At 44.7% G+C, this 20,607-nt stretch overlaps 1 long non-coding RNA gene across 1 annotated transcript in view; it reads right to left on the bottom strand.

Annotated features, from left to right (window-relative positions):
• LOC125945387 (uncharacterized) overlaps positions 1-20,011 on the bottom strand; it is a 30,832-nt gene extending 10,821 nt beyond the window's left edge. Inside the window, exons 1-2 of the long non-coding RNA XR_007466868.1 lie at positions 19,964-20,011; positions 7,131-7,229 (exon numbers count right to left, since the gene is read on the bottom strand). This is a non-coding gene — a long non-coding RNA (uncharacterized LOC125945387). The remainder of the gene's footprint in view (positions 1-7,130; positions 7,230-19,963) is intronic.
• Between the last annotated feature and the right edge of the window lie 596 nt (positions 20,012-20,607).

The following is a 20,607-nucleotide window of genomic DNA, read 5'->3' as shown; positions in this document are numbered from 1 at the left end:
TATAATTTCTATGACCTTGCCAACGCAGCTGGCGAGATAAATAGACGATATGATTTCAGTCCAAGGGGAGACTTTCCTTGCTTTAAGATAGGTGCAAAACGGCTAGGCTTCCACTCCGAGGGAACAACACCGTCACTCCATGACGACGCAGGAGGATCTCGTGCTTCCTGGTCAAGGTGGCGGAGAGCAGTACACGTTAGGTTGTCGCGTGCGGGCGAAGAGGGACGCCTGAAAATGGCTGGTGCAGCCTTCAGTTCTTCCATGGTGAAAGGTTCGTCCGCAACCGAAATATGCATAAAGGGAACTTCGTACAATTCAATATGCTTTAGTAGCACTCTGTCACCCGCAATTGCTTCACAAAAGTCATCTCCAACATCCACTTCTCCAGAGCCTTGGTGGAAAGCCAGCGCCTTAAAGGGGTGGCGTTGCTGAGGAGAAGAGAGAACGCCCTAGAGAGTTCGACATACGCGAGACGGTGCTTTCCGGCGGTCCAACGGGTTACAGAATGCCATCGTTCGTTGTTTAATTATTCCAAGCGGCGTCGTATTTTCTTCTGCCTCCACCAGACATCCCTAAGGTGCGTTTATATCCGTTCTCGGCGCGCCGACGTAATGCACGAAGCCTTTCTAATTCAATGTGAAAGTGCGTGCGAGTACCTGACGATAAGAAGCAGCGCGTTGTACCATGCTTTGCGTCCGTAATCAGAAGCTCTATGCTACGTGCAAAGCCGTCCTTGCAATCGGCGTTCACTGAGACTTGAAATGCGGGCCAATCAATTGTCCCGGAGACCATAGGGGGAGACATACCGCTTAGACTTTTGATGACAATGTAAGTAGGAATATGGTCACTTCCACGATTTTCCAAGTCAGTAAACCCGTAGACGCTCGAAGTAAGGCATTGCAACACCAATGTGAGATCTAGGCAGCTGCTGTACGACAACCCTTCCAAGAATGTAGGACTGCCGTCCTTCAAAAGGCAGATGTCATAGTCTGAATAAAAAAATACAAGAGTCTGATCCTAAAATGGTTCGTGTACTTCCCCAAAGTCGGTGAGGAGCATTAAAATCTCTTATGACTATCTAAGAACTGGAGGTCGACACCAACACATTTCCAAGCCTTTTGCAGTTAAACGGCTTGAGAGGGAAATGCAGCCTGGTGAAGGACAGCCTCTTTTTTATGCAATGGCACACCTACTGGTTGTCATGGGGAGGCATGGCCTGGGCCACGTAGGTGAGCTGTTTGCGAACATAAACGAGGACCTTGATTCTTTTGTCACACTTAACGGAGATAAAATTTCGCATCCTGGTAATATGAGGATATTTGTCGCCTTTTCTTCACAGATGACTACCACCGGGAACCGATATACATATAAAATTGAAGAAAATCGAAAATACCTGATTTCAGGCCTCTCGCATTCTACTGAAGAATTGAGGTATTCTTGACTTCTTCGTGGAAGAGTTGCTTCTACAGAAATGGACGAGCCATGTTTATAAGGCAAGCTTTCAAGAACAAGGGCGAGAGAATCCAGAACTTGCCAAGCGCATAGAGCTGTTGATCTTTGTGTATTTCCCAAAAGTGTGCGAATCGAAGCCATTAGTGACTTCAGCAAGATAACCGCCTGCACAACCTGTTCGGACAACTTGTCGGAAGCAACAGGTACGTTCTATGAGGGCGATGTCCGCCACTCAAGCTCAGCAGGTGGGCATGAATCTGGCAGTGCAAGCCAGGCAACGTCATAATCACTTTTCTGGGCTTCTTGGTCATTCATTATGTTGCGTCTAGTCTCGCGAAAGGACTGCTACTTCACAATTGGAGCTGATGACGCCGGTGGACTAGGTTGGCGCTGTGGGGAGCCTTTCGCATTCTTTGGGGAACATCGGCGGTGGCGGCGGGAGCGTCATTTTTTCACAGACTCGGCTGTTTCCCGGTGCTTAAAGCCTTCCCTTACCATCTGCTTAAGCATTCTCCCCTCCTTCTTCATTCGGGGCAATTTCTCGACGTGGCTTCATGTGATGCTTTGCAGTTTCAGCACTTAAATGGAGCTTCTTCACAGCATTCTCTAGTGTGGGACTCAGCGCAGCGTGCACATACTGCATCGTTATTACCAATACCTCTGACGTGGCCCAACAGGGGCACTTATGGCACTGCAGAGGCTTCGGAATGAACGGCTTTACGGGGTGGCGAAACTGGCCTTTTTACATAAATGTTATGATGTCGCTTTTGAAGACTATCTTCACACACCGCGAATTGCCAATCCGAGATACCAGCATGATGGTAGCATCAGGAGGGGACGTCTTGACAAGGAGAGGCAAGTCTTCATTCGTTATTGCAATATCTACGTCATAGATGACGCCTGTTGCTGTATCCTTGTCTACAGGAATGTGCGAGCGCACTCTGATTCCGTTCAAATCGGTTGCTGCTCGCAAGATGGTAAAAGCGATTGAATGCACGACATCTACGGCGAGAATGTTCTTGCGAGTGTTAATTCTTATATCGGTGATTTCATTTGTTACGAATCTCTCAAGGAAGGTGGCGACAGCTTGCCTGTTCAGATGCCGCAGATTCCATTGGCGTGAAGAGTATGGCGGGCGCTCCAGGGCTGCTCGTGCTCTGCACTGTAGACGTAATTGAAGGCGAAGGTGCCCTGAGGCTCCACCACTTCGCCTTGCGGCTTCGCATGGATTCGAAGCCGTCTTCGGAGTCTTCTCCGCTGGCCGAGTAGAGCTCCGTGCTGTCACTGGCGGTATCGTCCAGTTCACGGTTACGGTTCCGCGATGACACCACGAAACGCGAGGTCAGGTCTGGATAAAACCGGGCAGTGTGCACTTCCACCACTAACGGCGGGGGACTGATGTCGCGCAGCTAAAGGCCGAAAGCACTGAAAATCAGTAGGAGACGAGAAAGCACCGGTAAACTAGAGAGACACATCGTCGTCTTCCTGCTTTCAAACAAACTTTCCTTTCTATGGTTCTTTTCTTTTTTTTCGAAAGTTCGCCCAACGGCATAAACCATTAAATATAACAATGCAGGCCGGTTTCGGTGATGAACAGCAATAGTGCTCGATGGTTGCGTCCATAGAGCCATGATTCATAGTCCGGTGGTCGCGTAGGATGAAGGCCCACTGTTTTCAGCTATGGTTCTAAAGTTGCTTGAATTACGCGGTAAGCACGTGCTGCAAAAACGCTTACAAGCTCAAAAATTGCGGTTTGAAACTATCCGAATATAAACCTTCAAGACTATGTGCCGTTCGTAAAAACATATGGGAGGTTTAGATTGAGCAACGCAATAATTGGTCGGTTGTTAAAGTGTCGTTTCATCACTTATTTATTGGTATCGGTCGTTATACTCGGGATGGTGCCTGAAATAGTTTCGTGAAGGCTTCCGGTTTCCATGCTAGTGCGAAGTTTCCAAACATATTTTCCGCTTAAGTTTGAAAATCCCATCAATTTACCGCATATATTTTGCTTGTGTGTGGTAATGCTACAAGCGTGGCATTAATTAAGAAATTACCGCAGTTTTTTTTTCCTAGTTTCTTCATGGTCCCCGCACTCTATATTGCACCACAGAAACATAGATTCACGAGGACATTCCCGACTCAAGATGCACGCCTCCTGGTTACATTGCTTTCCGGTAGGACCGTTAAAATAAAGATATCACCGACGACACTCCCTAGTGCCAAATTTGAGCGCAGCTCTATACGTGTTTTCATTTCAGGATATATTGGCTAGCGCAGACAATCTGTCTTGTGCGTCAGATTGCAAATGGAGGGAAGTGAGACGCGACTGTCTCGTTAATCTGGAGATCGCGCGAGGTGGCGCGATGGTGACACGTGGGTGCGAATCACAGCAGCTGTCGCAAACAGACCTCCAAGACGACACGCGCAATTCTGGCGCCATCTGGTAGCCATCGTCGCCGCACTACGCTTTTATTCTCACGCTTTCGCCGTGCCTTCCTCCTCCACTTACCGCCTCATGGTTCCGCCGCACCCTCCTCCTCCCATTTCTGCTCGCGTCTTTAATCCCCCGCTCTGCGTTCCGCGTTCGCTCTTTCAACCTTCCCTGTACTCGTTCGCTGTGCTTCATCGCCGTCTTACGCCGATGCCGATACCCGCCACAGGAACGCGCGCCAAGACCTGAGCTCTAAAAGGTGGGGTTTCGTTTCACTTTCACCATGATGTTTGACAACGCGAACTCAGACAAAGGACGGCGAAAGAGGCGAAAAATGTACAGAAGCGCTGATTTCCAACTGATTTTTATTACCGAAAAAGGCACCCCGCATTGGTTTCCTTTTTTGGAAAAAAATATCAGTTGGAGGTCAGCGATCATCTCCATTTGTCGCCGCTTTCGCCGCCTTTTGTATAATTGCACTGTCAAACATCAAGGATCAACACCACCTAGCCCGGTCGCATATGTCGCTTTTACTTGCAGATTTTCATGTAAAGTATTGCCAGGTCCTTCTAATCTGCATTTAGTTTGGTACAAGCTACTAGTACATTTGCAGAATTTAAAAGTTTGTGGTTGTTAGCGCCCCCTGACAGCCCTAGCGACTGGTTCGACAATATTTCGCTGTTCATACATGGCCATAGACTTGACAGTTCAACCTTATCTTTCTTGGGGACTTCAACGTTCCCGGCATGCACTGGGCTTCTCTTACGTTTTCCTCCAGTAATGCTTCCGTTTGTAGAGATTTAATTAGATTTTTCATATTGCATATTATGACACAGAGTGTTGATAAGAACAGGCGTCCAAACTCCATACTTGGCCTTGTGTTTATCAGTGATAGTTTAGTTCAGTATGTTTCAAGCATGATATTTTGAATATCCCATCACAATACATTTCTGGTCTACTTTAACTCTGCCATCTGATAGGAACGCTTTATGTATTTCCTATTTCGTGACTTAATTAAGACAAGTTATCTGCCACACCCTGGCAGATAACTTTGATCATTTCGTGTCACTCACTGCAGAATGTCATGGTGATGGTCTTCTTGACTATTTTGAGTCGCTATTGAAGTCGTGCATCGATCAACACGTTCCGTTGAAAATAAATACGGTAGATAGTCAATTTCCTTGGATTAGGTGCCATATCTTGCACCTGTCACGCCGTTGTCAAAAGACAACGAAAATCAAAAAAGTTAAACCGGAGGTTCGCGCTACCTCCGACCAGGTGCAAGAAGAACTTCGTACTCGGAGTAAGAATGCTGAAGATTTCTTTATTATTTCGATGCAACTTCCTACACCACTTACGTCTAATCATCGCAGGTTCTTCACTTCAGTTTACCTAGTTTAACAGTTTAACACGAAGCACCTCTTTCAAGATTAACTATACTATTACTTATGAGCCAGTTGTAGTTTCGAATGCTTTTACCACGTATTTCCTGCCTGTTTTCGTCCTTGGCAACCTTGAAGTTCCAGAGTTTAATTATGATACACCATACCATTACCTAGGTAATAGTGTAATCCTTTCTAATTGTATCGTGAACTTAATCTGTACTGTTGACATGAAAAAATCTACTGGTTCTAATGTCTCTCCGAATGATTTTATTTCTCGATACTCAATATCGAAAGCACTGTACCTTACTGTAGTCAATCAGAAATCGTTAGCCTCTAGCAAAGTACCAACATCACAGAAAACAGCTAAAGTCCTACCTTTGTACAAATCATGAGATAAGCAACTGCTCTCTAATTACAGATATATCTCTTACCCCACACTCGAGTAAAATGTTCTAGCACACTATTCACAAACATATCGTAGAATATTGCGTAACAATATCTTGACACCCATGACGTTCCAACATCTAATCAGTTTGGTTTGCGTCGTGGTACATTATTATAACGCAATTAGACGATTTCGTTCATGATGTCGCTAGTAATCTAGATTTAGGTCACCCAGTGGATGCCATCTTCACTGATTTTTTTTTCAGTTTTTTTTTTTACTCTATGCTTCATTCTGTACTGGTAAAATTGAGCGCCATACTTATAAACCCCCGTCTTGTTTCCCGGAATGGCTTGTTTTCGTCATTATCACTCACAATTTGTTCCCGTCAATTCCGTGTAATCATCTCCTGTTGCCATCACATCTGGTGTTCCTCAGGGATCCCTATTTGGCCCTTTATTATATTTAATATAGATTAACAACCTACATTGTAGCAAATCATTTAAAGTGAGGCTTAATATATAGCACTGTGTACTGTAGGAAACCAATAATTGAATTGATGACAATTGCCGTCATGTTTAATCCCTCGTGCCTTTTTGCGTTTAATGCAAAACATTGCAAATGAACATACCTGCAGTAAAATAGTCGTGATGTCATTTACCAAACGACGGAGCCCTTTTTCTTTTTACTACACTTTCAATGGCGTTGGGCTTAAAATAGTGCGAATATAAATATTAGGCGTTATACTAATATGAAATCTTTCTTGGTAGAACGACATAAAATATGTAAACGGAAAAACACTAAAAAACTTGGCTATTTGCTCCGTATGTTAACTAAAAGTGCTCCATATGGCTTTTAACCATATGGCATTTGAAAAAGAAAGCTCTACCCGTGTCTTCTACATTTTGAACATAATACCTTTTTTGTGCGTAATAAATCATTTAAATACATTTTTACCACGCCCAATAAGGCTTTGGAATTCGTTGCCCGGTCGCACCCGTTCCTTGCCATTAAGCGACCTTTTAGTTGCCACTGGCAAACACCTTGCCAACTTGTAAATTGCTTCATCTGTATTATTGTTCTTTTTTTGTGTATGACTTCGCTTTCCAATGACATTCGGTTAAATGATTTTCTAATAATTGCTTTGTTGTCTTTTACTGATAGTGTACAACATTCCCACTCTTGCTATATCCCTAAATTAGGAATGTATTATATGAAATAAATAAATACGAGATGTAGAGATAACAAAATGCCATTATCAAACACTAAATTAAACTAAAGGGAGATGTTTATCTCTCATTAATAAAGTCAGTTTTAGAGAGAACAAAATTTTCGCATTAATAAAAGAAAGGAAAACACTAATCCTGCCAGAATTCAAGTGCTACCCACGCCATGGTACTGCCAAAGCAAGTGCCTGCTGCCATGGTGCAAAATATTGTTTTTATAATAGTTAAATTAGCATATAAAATTCACTCACCCCATAAGCCTGGATTTTTATTACCCAGTATCATGGTGTCGTTATCGTAGTGCAATACTCGGTACGTAGGCAGTGCGCCGGTCAGATTCGCCAATTTGCCTGCACATGTATAATACAATATTTATTTCATTTCCGATTATATTGTGCACACTTTGTGGTTTACATCCAGTGACAAATAATAAATGGTGTATGGGGTTCCTCATAAAGCAGGAAGATTAAATAGGAAGCATCTCGCAGGATGAATATATTATAGTCGTGGTTTACCTTTTTGTCTTTTCCTAGTCCTTTGAAGAGTGAAACCTACTCAGGTAAATCATTCTTAAGACTTTATTGTGTGTTATCATTTACAATCCTATAAACAGCAGATTCTCCTTGCCGCATGATTAAGATTCCATCTAAATTAACAAGAAAACTTGAATGCACATGCCCCCATTGTACTGTTTCAATTCTTATCAAGAGTTCGTTTAATATGTTCAAACCAGCATTAGGCCCTATTCTTTCATTTTTCATGTCATAAAGCACGTATTTGACGTTCCTTTCTTTGGTTTAGTTTAGTATTGCGCACAAAATCGCAATACTATAGGAAAAATCTTTTTATTTTGTTATCTTTTTGTTTGTGTCCTAGAGGCCCCAAAATGCACGCAATAGCAACACAGCCCACACGTAGCCACCTGCTGCAGAGATGAGCCCATTCTACTGCTGCTATGTGCATTTAAGTCCAAAATCAGTGCTTCCTCAAGTGATGATGATGCACTTGCTTTATTTTTCCCGCCGAAGCCTTAAAACAGAAAACCTCCCACCTCCCATCTAAACAGAACACCTCACATCTAAAAAGGGTATCTTGAAATGCGATTTCAAGTCATTGGTGTAGACATTGGTATTATTTACTTCGATTTTTGGTGTTTTGATCATTGGTTCCTGCTCTGCCGAGCACAAGCTTCCCAACACCTACCACCCGCAGACAAACGGACTCACGGAGCGGCTCAATTGAACGTTGATAGAAAGCCTGTCAATGTACGTTTTAGGGGCGAAGCTCCTTAGGGTGTGGGTCGTTCCCTCCTCTGTAGTAGTAGTAGTATGTAGCCACCTGTAGTTTTATGAAGTGTTAACTAGATGGCGTTCCGGTTCCACTTCCTGTTCCACTTCCGGTTCCGGTTCCACTTTGCGCGCGTTCGGTGCGCACGCGGGCAAAACGCCGACGGCGTCGACAACAGTTCTGCGCGTTTCTGGTGCTGCTGCATGTCCGAGTTTATACAGCTGATACTACCTTGAGAGAGAGAGAGATAAAACTTTATTTTGTCCATGATGGGGTCTGGGGGCGGCGGGGGTTGGGAGACTAACCCCCAGGCCTACCCTTCCTCAGACGGCGGCCAGCCCTTGTTTTCTGGCGGCGTCTTCGGCCATCCGGACGGCCCAGAGCTGCTCTTCTGGGTCCAAGCTGAGCAGCAAAGTCTCCCACTGCTCGGCCGTAGTTATGATGTGTGTAGTGTTAGTGCTACCTTGAGTCGACCCCATGGCTGCTTCGCATACTACTCAGGGTTCCCCTACGGGAATATGGCGTAATTTTAGGGGCGAAGCTCCTTAGCGTGTGGGTCGTTCCCTCCTCTGTTGTAGTAGTAGTAGTAGTAGTAGTAGTATGTAGCCACCTCTAGTTTATGAATTGCTCAATAGATGGCGTTGTGTGTCCGTACGTGAAAGAGACGCCGCATGTAATTTTATGAAGTATTCACTAGAAGTCCGTAGCTCTGGTTGGCATGGACACCGCTATGTATGTATGTATACGCATATATACATATATATGTATATGTATAGTATAACCGGAAGCCGACTTCCGCTTCCGTTCCCACTTCCGGTTCCGCTTCCGTTTCAACTTCCGGCTTCCGGAGAACGCTTCCGGCGTTTTTCTCTCTCGTCCATAGCGAGGGGCGCTACATTGCACAAGGACGTTCGTTCCCGACGCGCGCTCTCTTTCTCTCTCGTTCCCGACGCGCGCTCTTTCTTTCTCTCTCGTCCATAGCGAGGGGCGCTACATTGCACAAGGACGTTCGTTCCCGACGCGCGCTCTCTTTCTCTCTCGTTCCCGCCGCGCGCTCTCTTTCTCTCTCGTCCGTAGCTAGGGGCGCTGCGGTGCACAAGGGCGTTCGTTCCCGACGCGCGCTCTCTTTCTCTCTCGTTCCCGCCGCGCGCTCTCTTTCTCTCTCGTCCGTAGCGAGGGGCGCTACATTGCACAAGGACGTTCGTTCCCGACGCGCGCTCTCTTTCTCTCTCGTTCCCGCCGCGCGCTCTCTTTCTCTCTCGTCCGTAGCTAGGGGCGCTGCGGTGCACAAGGGCGTTCGTTCCCGACGCGCGCTCTCTTTCTCTCTCGTTCCCGACCCGCGCTCATTCTGTCTTTCTCGTCCGTAGCTAGGGGCGCTAAGGGCGTTCGTTCCCGACGCGCACTCTCTTTCTCGTCCGTAGCTAGGGGCGCTGCATTGCACAAAGGCGTAGGGTGCCTCGATGCCCAGCGCCGCCGTCCAGGGTGGAGATAACCCCGCTGGCGCCGCCATATTGAGTCACACGAGCTGAGACTCAGCTACGTTTGCGTTCATAAATAGTGTTACTCGCGGCGCACTTCCAAGTGCTTTGCCTTGATGAAGATTTTTTTTATCGGTATCGCATCTGCACATCTTTATAACCAATAGCCGTGCCGTTAATTCGTCGAAGGTCCAAGACGTAAATGTATGGCGCCGGGAACATGCCCCAAGTTGCCTAATTCAATTTACATTTAATATGCCGGGTGTATGTTTGAAATACGCACTATTTTTTGCGCTTCGATGCTTGGTATATATAAGGTTTGCGACCCCCTGTGTGTGGAAGTTTTCTTTTTCGCTGTTGTATTTACACGTCACGCCTCCTTTACCGTAGCCAGTCACTCGCGCACGGCGGTTAGTTTCCCTTGCGTCGCGCGTGCTCTTCGCATTCGTTGCAATTATTTGACGATATCTACGCGCAATTTTGCTGTTTTTTTGCCCACAAAACTGTGTGCTTGACAGGATTAAGCTGGTGTAAAAATAACTGCGATGTGAAAATAAGGTTTAGTTAGTGCTGTAGAGAAATATGTAACGTAACTTGTCTGTGTCAATCTTGCGTAGCACACACAAGAAACCAAACGATGCACAAAATACGTTTACTTATAATGTCTAGTACAATCAATCATGAAAGAGATATGTACATGAAAAATTATATGTACTGTGTGGCGCCTGAAGGTTATGTTGAAAGACGAGATAAAAAAAATTCGCAAGGTAGGCTCCACACACAATTCGGGATAGTGAGAGTTTTTTTTTTATTTATTCATTACATGGGGGGGGGTTCAAGTGAGTACATCAACCTTATTACACACAATATAAATCGAAAACAAGAATGCAAACAAGAAAACGCAACCGCGGGTAATATTAATCAAGATATCCAGCCAGAATACATCAGCTACCATCGAATACGTCGCATCAGCCAAACACATCGATGGCGAGCACAGAACATTTTATAAATAACCATTAGAACACTGATAACTACATTGAAAAAAATAAACAACACTGCATACATATCGCGTACAAAACCGTAAATGAAACTAAGAAAGTCAAATACAGATTACCAATGTTTTTCACTTCGAAAATGTAGTCCATGATGATGTACGGCTGTTGACTTTAACAGACGGCTCCCATCGTGTCGATTTCCCTCGTACTGGTCCTCTTCAAAGTGTTTCTAAGTACAACTAAAACAACAAAAGTGATTATTGATATGAAAAGTTGCCTTGTAAATACAGAGAACCCATTACAGTGCTTAAAAATAAATTTTCGCAGAAGTAATGCTGTATTACCTCGCTTCACACGTTTCGAAGAATTGCACAGGCTACAACAAACACCATGCCAGAAAGCGCCGAAACATTTTGGTCCCATTATGCCCCTTAACTCTACTACACCTGGGCATACCGCGCACAGGCATTTAAAGACCGTCACAGTACCCACTACGATCGGGAATGAGCACGAATGACCATCGGCTTACGAGCACCACGCTACAAATATATTCGTCGAAAAAATCAGCTATATAACGTAACAACCTGAGATCCACAAGATATCTGCTGAGAATAGAGAAAATCACAATGCTTCGCTTGCCACGTACACAACAGCCGCTCTCGCCAGAATAAGCACTGCGTTCTTTAGTCCCAAATAACCAGTAGCGAAAAAAGAAATTGAGGGGAAAAAAAAAGAAACAAGAGACACACGATGTGTGCTTCCCGTGAAAACGTAAAATAGGTGGTTTACATGACGATTTATAGCTAATGTAAGGCTATTTCGCGGCGAAGCATTTTCGTCAGTCCTTAAAATAAGGGTACTACTCGCATAGACTGCGCCGATCAAAACGGCAAAAGCCTATGCGACGCGCGCTCGCAAACCATAGGCTACTCAGCATCGGTGCAGTGCTTAGTTCGTGAGCGAACGTAGGTACGTGAGCGAGGATCAGAGAATACTTTCTTATTTAAATGAAAAACACGATGCGATAGTCTAAACTTTCTTGACACTTACCTCGCAAATGTAGGAGCTATCCGTTGCCTTCCAGTGATACCGCTTTACTTGGGCTTCCCATCTCTTCCTTCGCTCTCGGTCCCGGGGGAAGCGTAAACAACGAAGCCCTTTACGCGTCGATCCGGTGCACTTGGGAACACAACAGCCCGTCATGTCGACTCGATGCACTCGACAAGCTTGTTATTCATGCGGCTGAACACTGTCCAGCAAGTAGAAGCGTCAGCGAAGCATCCGCGCGCACTGTGTCTCGAACTAAGCACCGGCACCAAGCACTCGCAACCACTCGCTGTGACTCAAGATGGCGTCGCAGCGAGAAAGCGGCGGCGCGGGGGCGGTCAAAGGATGGCACCACCCTGAACGGCGGCGCTGACATCGAGGCACCCTACAAAGGCGTTCGTTCCCGACGCGCGCTCTCTTTCTCACTCGTTCCCGACGTGCGCTCTCTTTATCTCTCGTCCGTAGCTGTGGTTTACCCGAATGATCCCCCGGTGCTTCGCCCGCTCATCATCATTCACTTCGTGGATATGCTGTGATTGTTTCTCTCTCGTTCCCGACGCGCGCTCTCTTTATCTCTCGTCCGTAGCTGTGGTTTACCCAAATGATCCCCCAGTGCTTAGCCCACTCATCATCATTCACTTCGTGGATATGCTGTGATTTTTTTTTGCCAACAACAGTGATTGCGACAACGCGCTACCCTTCATGACTTTCGCTTAGAATTCGTCCTCATCGCTGGCGTTTCATCCTTTTACCTTCTGTTCGGCCACCACGCTACTTTCCCCTTTGACACCCTACTTCGTTCCTCGACGAACACTCCCACTGCATATGGTCAAGACGTCCTCGCGCGGGCTCACACGGCGCACCACATTGCCCACCGACTCTCACGATGCGCAGAAGAGCCGGTAAGACAGCTGACCTCGGGACGTTCACAAACCCCTCGCTCCGCTGTCCTACTATGGACGCCATGTCGCCGCATCGGCTTGCCTGAAAAGCTGCTGCCGCGCTACACAGGGCCCTATAAAATATTGCGGCAGCTTGGCAATGTTAACTACGAGATCGCTGGGCTGGACTCGCCTGACCCACTGACATTGTGCATGTGTCTCGGCTGAAGCCTTACTTTGCCGCGAGTTCACCTCCATTATAGCTGGAGCCGAGATGCCGCCTTTACAGGTCACGCTTATGTTATGGCGCAACCAAGCGTGGTGTCAAAGTCACAAGACGATTTCACGTCTCGATATGTTCTCGGTCTCGACAGTCATCTTGTTTGTATATCGTTACCTTCCTTCTAAATAGGGACGTATTCAACGGGACAATATATCACCTGGTATTTGTTACACAAACATCTGCCATGCAACTTCAGGAGAGCCGTGATCTTCGTTAGTTTACCAATATACCAAAATAGGAATCAGCAAATTGCCGTATATATGTCTAAATGCCTTTAAAGGAGCACTGTTAAGAGAACTGGAGACGTCCGCCCTATTGATAATCTTGAATCCTACACTAGCCGTGTGGCTATGTTATAAATAGAGAAAAAGAAACAATGACAAACAAACAAAAAAAAAACCCGTGGACTTCTTCTTTCGTAAAGGAAACAAAACACACCGTTGTTTATTTCAGCGTGAAACTAGATGACCGTAGGCGATGGTTCTGGTGAGAACTGCAGGGAGAACTCAAATAATCATCGAACAGTTGTACAAGTAGCCCAATGCTGGTAGATTGTCCAAATCTGCGAGACTAATGCAGGTACATCTATATTTGGCTCATTTAGAAGGGCCTCTACTTGACGCCTTCTCTGCGTAATTACATATCTTGGTCCAAATTACTTTATTGATGCAGCCCTTTTGCACGACTCGTGGAATCATTTCGTACAATACGGTTACATCAGTTGCCTCACGGCAGCACAGAAATCAAATTGAAGCTAAAACAGTTCGACCTATTTAGGCTCAAGAAATCATGGCCTATAACCAATGGTCTATTTAGTATTTGAGAAAGATTCGTAAAAGCCTTCTGAGAGATTCGATCATTTGGGAACACATCTAAAAGTAACAATTTACTCTAGAGGCCAACATTGGCCACCAGTTGTATGCCTGCGTCGTTAAGTGTTTCGTAGTGGCGCTGATGCCTTGGCTAGTCAGTACGTAATGTATGAATTGGTGCGAAAATATTTTGCACAATGGAAAGCAATAAACTAGACAATATTCAATTGTGTACGTCAATCAATATTTAAATTGTTACAACGCATGAGGTAACACGAGAGACCATCCTATTCTACTGAAACCACGCCCTTCGAAACCACTAAATTGTCTAGACGCCCATTTGTTACTTACGCACGGTCTATGTGCCACGATGTAAAGAACGATTATCTAGAAGTGTACCGCCAATTTTTTAAACGTTCCTGTAAAAGTATATGATGAAGAGTAGCTAAAATATATAACAATATTCACTTTCTTTAAAACAGTTCGGACGGAGGCGGGCAGGCCTCTTGCTGCCATGATCTAGAAGACTACTGAAAAACATTCCAAACGTTCCTGCCAAAGTATAGGATGAAGAGTAGCAAAAATCTAAAAAAACTATTCACTTTCTTTAAAACAGTTCGGACGGAGGCGGGCAGGCCTCTTGCTGCCATGATCTAGAAGACTACCGAAAAACATTCCAAACGTTCCTGCCGAAGTATAGGATGAAGAGTAGCAAAAATCTATAATACTATTCACTTTCTTAAAAGAGTTCGGCCTGAGGCGGGCAGGCCTGTTGCCACCATGACAGGGGGTGATGTATTTTCGCGGAACGGAAAGGTGCAAGATCCCTAATGGAAAAACCGCTTGTGAGGTAAAATACATCGAAAAAGTACCATAGCATAGGCATATCCGCTTGAAATTAAAATGTAGATGGCCCAACTGAAGCACGTGCTCAAAATGTTAGTGTTGCCTTCTTGACACCAAAGCAAATGCTGCCTTCCAACCCAAGGTAAGAAAATGGTGCGCAGGTACTGCCTGCATCGCTGCGGTTGTTCAAAAAGGTTTCCGTGACTCATTTCCTCAAACAGTACGGCTAAGGTAGAGGACAACATGCAGTACATCAATATGCATACAAAAAATACAAACCGAAGTCGACGAGCGCCTGTGCAAAAATAGCTGCAATCATGCAACGTTCCACACCTCAGGCGATTCAGCTTACTGCATGGGCATTGCCAATCGCTCTACCCACTATTGGTTCTACATCTAGTACACATTTTTCATCTGGTCGAGGTGCTTGGCTTCCTTTTATTCCTCACCTTTGTCGCTTCGATATTCGAACACACCTTGCACATTGACAAACGCCATCCAGCAAACACTAACGTGTATACGCGACTTCTGCACTGATACTTTGCGTCAGCGCCAATCTGTCAACTTGCGTTGCATATACCAAAGCGACGTCGAAGATAGACTCGCGTCATGCATATGGGTAGACGCTTAGAAATACAACAATGGTCCAATCACGTTTGAACAGCCTCACGTTCTTTTTTCCACGTGTGGCCAATACACTTCAAAAACAATAAAAAATTATACGACAGCTTGCTAATGAAGCAGTCTGATGTGATTCGCTAGTTCCGCATTAGCTCCATAATGAAACGGCGCCATAAGACACTGGAGAGCAAACTTGGAATCAGAGACACTGAACGTTGACTGACACTTCTTGAATTATCAGATCCAGGGCAGCACATAGAGCGGCCAAATTCACAACCGTTGATGACGCCATATCAACTGCTTTGAATTCCTAGTGAATAGTCCCACAGAAATGCCTCACCTCATGGGTTTGTTGAGGAAACCGACTTCAGTGGCACAGTAACCACGACAACCTTATCGAAGCGTTCAACTCTTTATATGGTGTGAAGAATGACAACTTACGCCTAATACAAATAAATATGCTGTAACAATCATAACTACAAAAACGACAAAGCTCATCTCACAATGACTGTCGACGGCAATGCGTTAGCATTGTATCACTATAGCCTAAGAAAGTATTGCCAGTATTCAAACGTTTTATATAGGAGGTGCGTACTGTAGCGGGGTTTGCAAAGAACAGTCGGCGCCATCTGGCGCCGCGGCAGCAAAGCATGGGCTGGTATCCGAAATACATCACGTGCCGGTGCACGCTAATGCTGAGAGGAGGAGGGAGGTTAACCAGAATAACGTCCGGTTGGCTATCAGACACAGGGGGAATCGGAAAGGGGAACAGACAGAGGAGGGAAGGCAAGAAGGAAATTAATTGTGAATTTGGTGACGCGTGTAGCATTGCACTATTAGTAAAAGACGTTCACACAAGCCCGTCGTCCTCAAGAAGCACAAAAGTGCCTTTACCGCTTTGTGGGCCGACGAGCGATGGGTGCGGTGTTCCAGCAGAACCTGCACGGAAAGCAGCCGATTGTCCAGTTTTTTTTTTTTTTTAGCGCGTTAGCAAGCTCTTGTCTTTCTGGGGCATATCGTGGACCGTGGCACAGCAGGTGGTCGATAGTTTCGTCGGTGCCGTAGACCTCGCATGCTGCACTGTCGGTCACTTAAATTAATGTAGAGTATGCCTTTGTGAAAGCAACTCCTAACCCAAGGCGACAGAGAATCGAAGCTTCACGTCGAGGAAGTCCGAATGGAGGTCCAAGTTGCAGTGAGGGGTTTCATCGATGCAGTAGTGCATCACTTAAGTTTGGCGAGTTCCACTCGGTCGGTGCGAGACTGCCTTGTGACGTCTGTCCTCGAAAGCGGGATTGGAACGTTGTGTTCTTCTTGATGTGATGTGCGAGCAGCGTTACCTGCGGAATCGTTGCCACTGATTCCACATTGACCAGGTACCTATTGAAAGACAACCTCGTGGCCCGTTTGTTGGACGGCGGTGAAGTTTCACGATTCCGTATGTCAGCTGTTCATGACATCCGCGTCAGAGAACTTACTGCGTGCACTGTAATACCCGTTTTGAGTCAGAAAACACAGCCCATTTTCAAAGTCTTTCAGAATCATTGAATTCTAGTGCAGGATGCATAGCCGTTAGTTCTGCCGCCGTAGATGTTGTGACATGCGATGCCTTGAGTCGCAGTGTTATTCCTATCGATGGTATAAGCACCGCACCACCTGAACTGGACGACGTCGTCGATCCATCGGTATTGATGTGCACTTGCTTGCTGTACTTTTCAAGCAAGAGGAGTAAGCTCAGTTGTTTTAGAGCATAGGCCGGTAGATCTGACTTTTTCGGTAGTCTCCGAATCGATATCTGTACTTGCGGATGGCTCAAACACCACGGAGGAAAGACTGGCTTGGCCGCAGGTGCGTACTCTGAAGTAAACGACGCACGATGTGTACTTGTGGTAGCGCTAAATGTCGTGCAGAGCCTTTCAGCAGTGAGGCTCGCCAGGTGGTGTGAAGGGGTCCTAGCATAGTGTCTGAGATGCGTACGCATTGTCTCAACGGTAATATGCGTCGTAATTGGATAATCCTGTGCAATGGTAATGGTTTCAGCCGTTGACGCACTGCGTGGTAAGCGAAAAATTATCTTAAGGGCTTGGGCTTTAATATTCGGAATCGTACGCAGGAGGTGTCTTGGAGATGTTCCATATTGCAGGCAGGCTGTACCGAAGGAATCAAACGAACAACGTCATGTACAGCTGTAGCATAACGTGCATAGATACTCCCCAACCTTCTCCTGCAAGCAACCTGAACAGGTCACCGATAGCAGTCAGCGGCTTTCTTACGCTGAGAGGCGCTTGATGCGGCAACCGGGTACTCCCGCGCTCCTTTTTGGATGCACTGCGCCATCAAGTGCCACTGCCGAGACGAGAAGACTGGGGCGCCGTTTCCTGCGAACTAGCGTGTACTAGACAACGGTAGAGTGGGCTGAACGGCGCTCTCCCGCTGAGGCGCCGCGTGTCGAAAAATTGGGCGACGGCGCTGCGAGCGAACTGGATTGGGGCGGGGACGCGCTCCGCGGCATATTCAACGTACTTCAGCTGCAGGCGCCGAGGCCGATGGCGCATAAGACGCTCTTAAAATAGTGCTTTATTTCAACTGCAAATTTATGTTTACACCTTTTTGCCAGACATATATTTGAGGCATGGAATAAAGCGCACGACGTCTTGAATTTTGCTGCCGTTGTCAAGCGCGTTGTCTGGTGGCGAGCGTGTGTTCGCTGCGCGGACGCTGGCGGACGCCCATTTTTTCTACGTTTTTTCTGTTTTAGTTGATTTTGTGCGCTCATGACTCATGACGACCGGTAGCAAATCTATTTTCGCCAGGTGAACTGCTGTTTTTAACACATGTCTTCTAAAGCTGGCTAGTAATGCGCCTCATATGTGCAATGTGAAGCTGTGTAAGAAAATTTTATTGATATCGTGTCATTTTACGCGCGCTTCTTGTTGGTGGGTATGAAACAGGGACAATGATCGCCGAAAATTATATTAGAGTGAAATAAACCCGGTTTACTAACTCTGTGGCGCGAAGAATGACTAATACATTTTTAGGTAATTCTAAACTTCTAAATGCACTAACTGAAAAAGGGACAACTCCCGACCGGAACAAGTGCACGCGATTTGCAGTAACAAACACACTTATTAGTGAATACTGCACATAAAACTTTCATTCGCAGAAATAATATTTTAGCAGGCACAACCACCTCATCATCATCAACAACAACAACGTTTTGAGACTTGCTTGCCATGAAAAAATTGCTACCACTGTGATAATGACCATCTTCAATACAATTACCCTGGTTCATTATCTATGTCGGCTTACTTCTGTACGCCTACCTTATCAGAGCAACATTGATTTCCTGCACAGTATCTCAGAAAATGAGAGGCTCGCAACAGATAGAAAGTTGAAATTATAGATATTAGATATTTTGTGAAGCACTAACTAAATTTACAAAATGAAGTAAATTCCTATACCGCAACGCAAATTATAGTATTAAAATGCAGTTGTTTTATTGCTCGAATGTAATATACCTGAAACTGGGAGCTTAACATGTCATAGATAATATAAAAAAACGACAAAAGAAATTTTCTTGACGGCGAAAAATTCTCATCCACCCGAATGTAGCACGAAGCTACAAACGAAACTCTATAAGGTCATTACAAACCCCATAACATTATATATCAATAGATAGGTAATTACGTGAGCAATGTATATGTTGATAATTGATCATGATAGTCATTAAAATAATCATAATAATCAGTGTGACAAAGCGGAAAAATGGATAGAAAACGCCGAAAAGTATCCAAGAAATTAAAATTATTTATATTAATGAGTAAAGATCGTAATGATAATTACAAGAATCGGTATACAGAGAGGGAAATGGGGTGAAATAAGAGTGAATTGATGGTGAATTTACGATGATTATGAATTATTATGGTGAATTATGAACGATGGTGATGGGGGAAGTAGGAAATTTGCAGGCACAAATTGGAATCAGCTAGCGCAAGACAGGGGTAATAGGCTGATGATGATGACGGTGAATTAAAAAGTTTTAGTTGGATGATAGGAGTCAAACGAAACGTCATGACGAGAAAGAGTGAGCTAATATAATCAAGAGTAAATGACACTGAATGAAGGTGAATCAAGGGGTGATAGGATGATAAAAATTGGAAATTTGGAGTAACAGAGCAAGCCAAGTGTGATGGAAGTAAAACAGAGATGGATAGAGTAAATGAACGTGAACCGAGCAGTGATAGGTTGAATCAAGAGTGACTCAAGTGTGGATTACGCGTGACTCAAGGCGTTGTGGAGGGGGGGGGGGGAGTGACTTGGCACAAAAATGATATGTGAGATTTGAGGGTGCAAGTAAGAGTGACTCGGCAAGTGCTGAGTCACGGTTTGAGTTTGGTGAATCCTATGAAGGGTTGACTAGCAAAGAAACACGACGACTTGCAAAAATGACTGTAAATTGGGTTTTAGCGTGATGACTCAACAAAAAAGCGCTAAGTCACGGTCTGAGTTTGGTGAAATAAGGATGACTTGCAAAGCTGACTTTGCAACATATGGGTTCGGAGTGAAGATGACTCAGATAAAGGTCGTCATCGTGTCATTGAGTTAGCGCGCTCGGGCTTTCACCTTCAAGTCGTTTTAGTTGTAGCATAGAGGATCCCTTGTAATTTTTTTCTTGTTTTACTTGTCTCAGATTAAGTCTGAATCTTGCCGTTCCAGTAAATATTTGCTGACAAAATAATTAAATATTTTGTTGAACAGTATGCTCATGTACGATGCTACGTCGATGCATTGTTTGAATAATGTTCCCCATTAAATATATACCATAAAATCTTACCAGTGTGCTCAGTGACATTAATGCTGAATATTAAAGGACTGTTTCGAAAATATATGAATGTGATGAAGCCCCTGAAAATAAAGAACAAAAAATATTCAGTAGTTTTCAAAATGAACCATACGTTTCAAGTACTCGACAATGTCCAAGATACTACAATATTATTTTTAAAGAAAGGAAACGTCCGCCAAACAATATTGTTTCAGCAACATCGCTCTGCATGAGCATGGGGTTGCAGCACTCTGCTGATAAGGGTTAAGGTTTGACTTATAGTATGCAAACGTATTTCTATTTATTTAGCCTAATTCATAATATATGTAAGCATTGGTAGCAGTGGTCAGTAGTCGCCGGTGCCTATTCGTTAGATTTATTTTGCGAGAATTACTTTGAAGACATCATGCTCTGTGTACAGCCGCGGTCGTACATTTAGGCGAAAGCCTCATATGTTTCGTTTTAAGGTGGCCTTGAAAAAGTGAAGTCAAAATTCAGACACAAAATCCGTAAAAAATATGTACAATAAACTGATAACTCAATGAGATCATTACAAACCCCATAACATTATATACAAATCGATAGGTAATTACACTAGGAATATACATAACGAGAAATGATCAATATAGTAATAAAACCAAATATGATAATTAGCA

Source organism: Dermacentor silvarum, chromosome 5 (assembly GCF_013339745.2).
Source record: "Dermacentor silvarum isolate Dsil-2018 chromosome 5, BIME_Dsil_1.4, whole genome shotgun sequence".
NCBI classification, from domain to species: domain Eukaryota; kingdom Metazoa; phylum Arthropoda; class Arachnida; order Ixodida; family Ixodidae; genus Dermacentor; species Dermacentor silvarum.
Note: the sequence above shows the minus strand (reverse complement) of the source record. Positions and strands in the feature narration are given on the sequence as shown.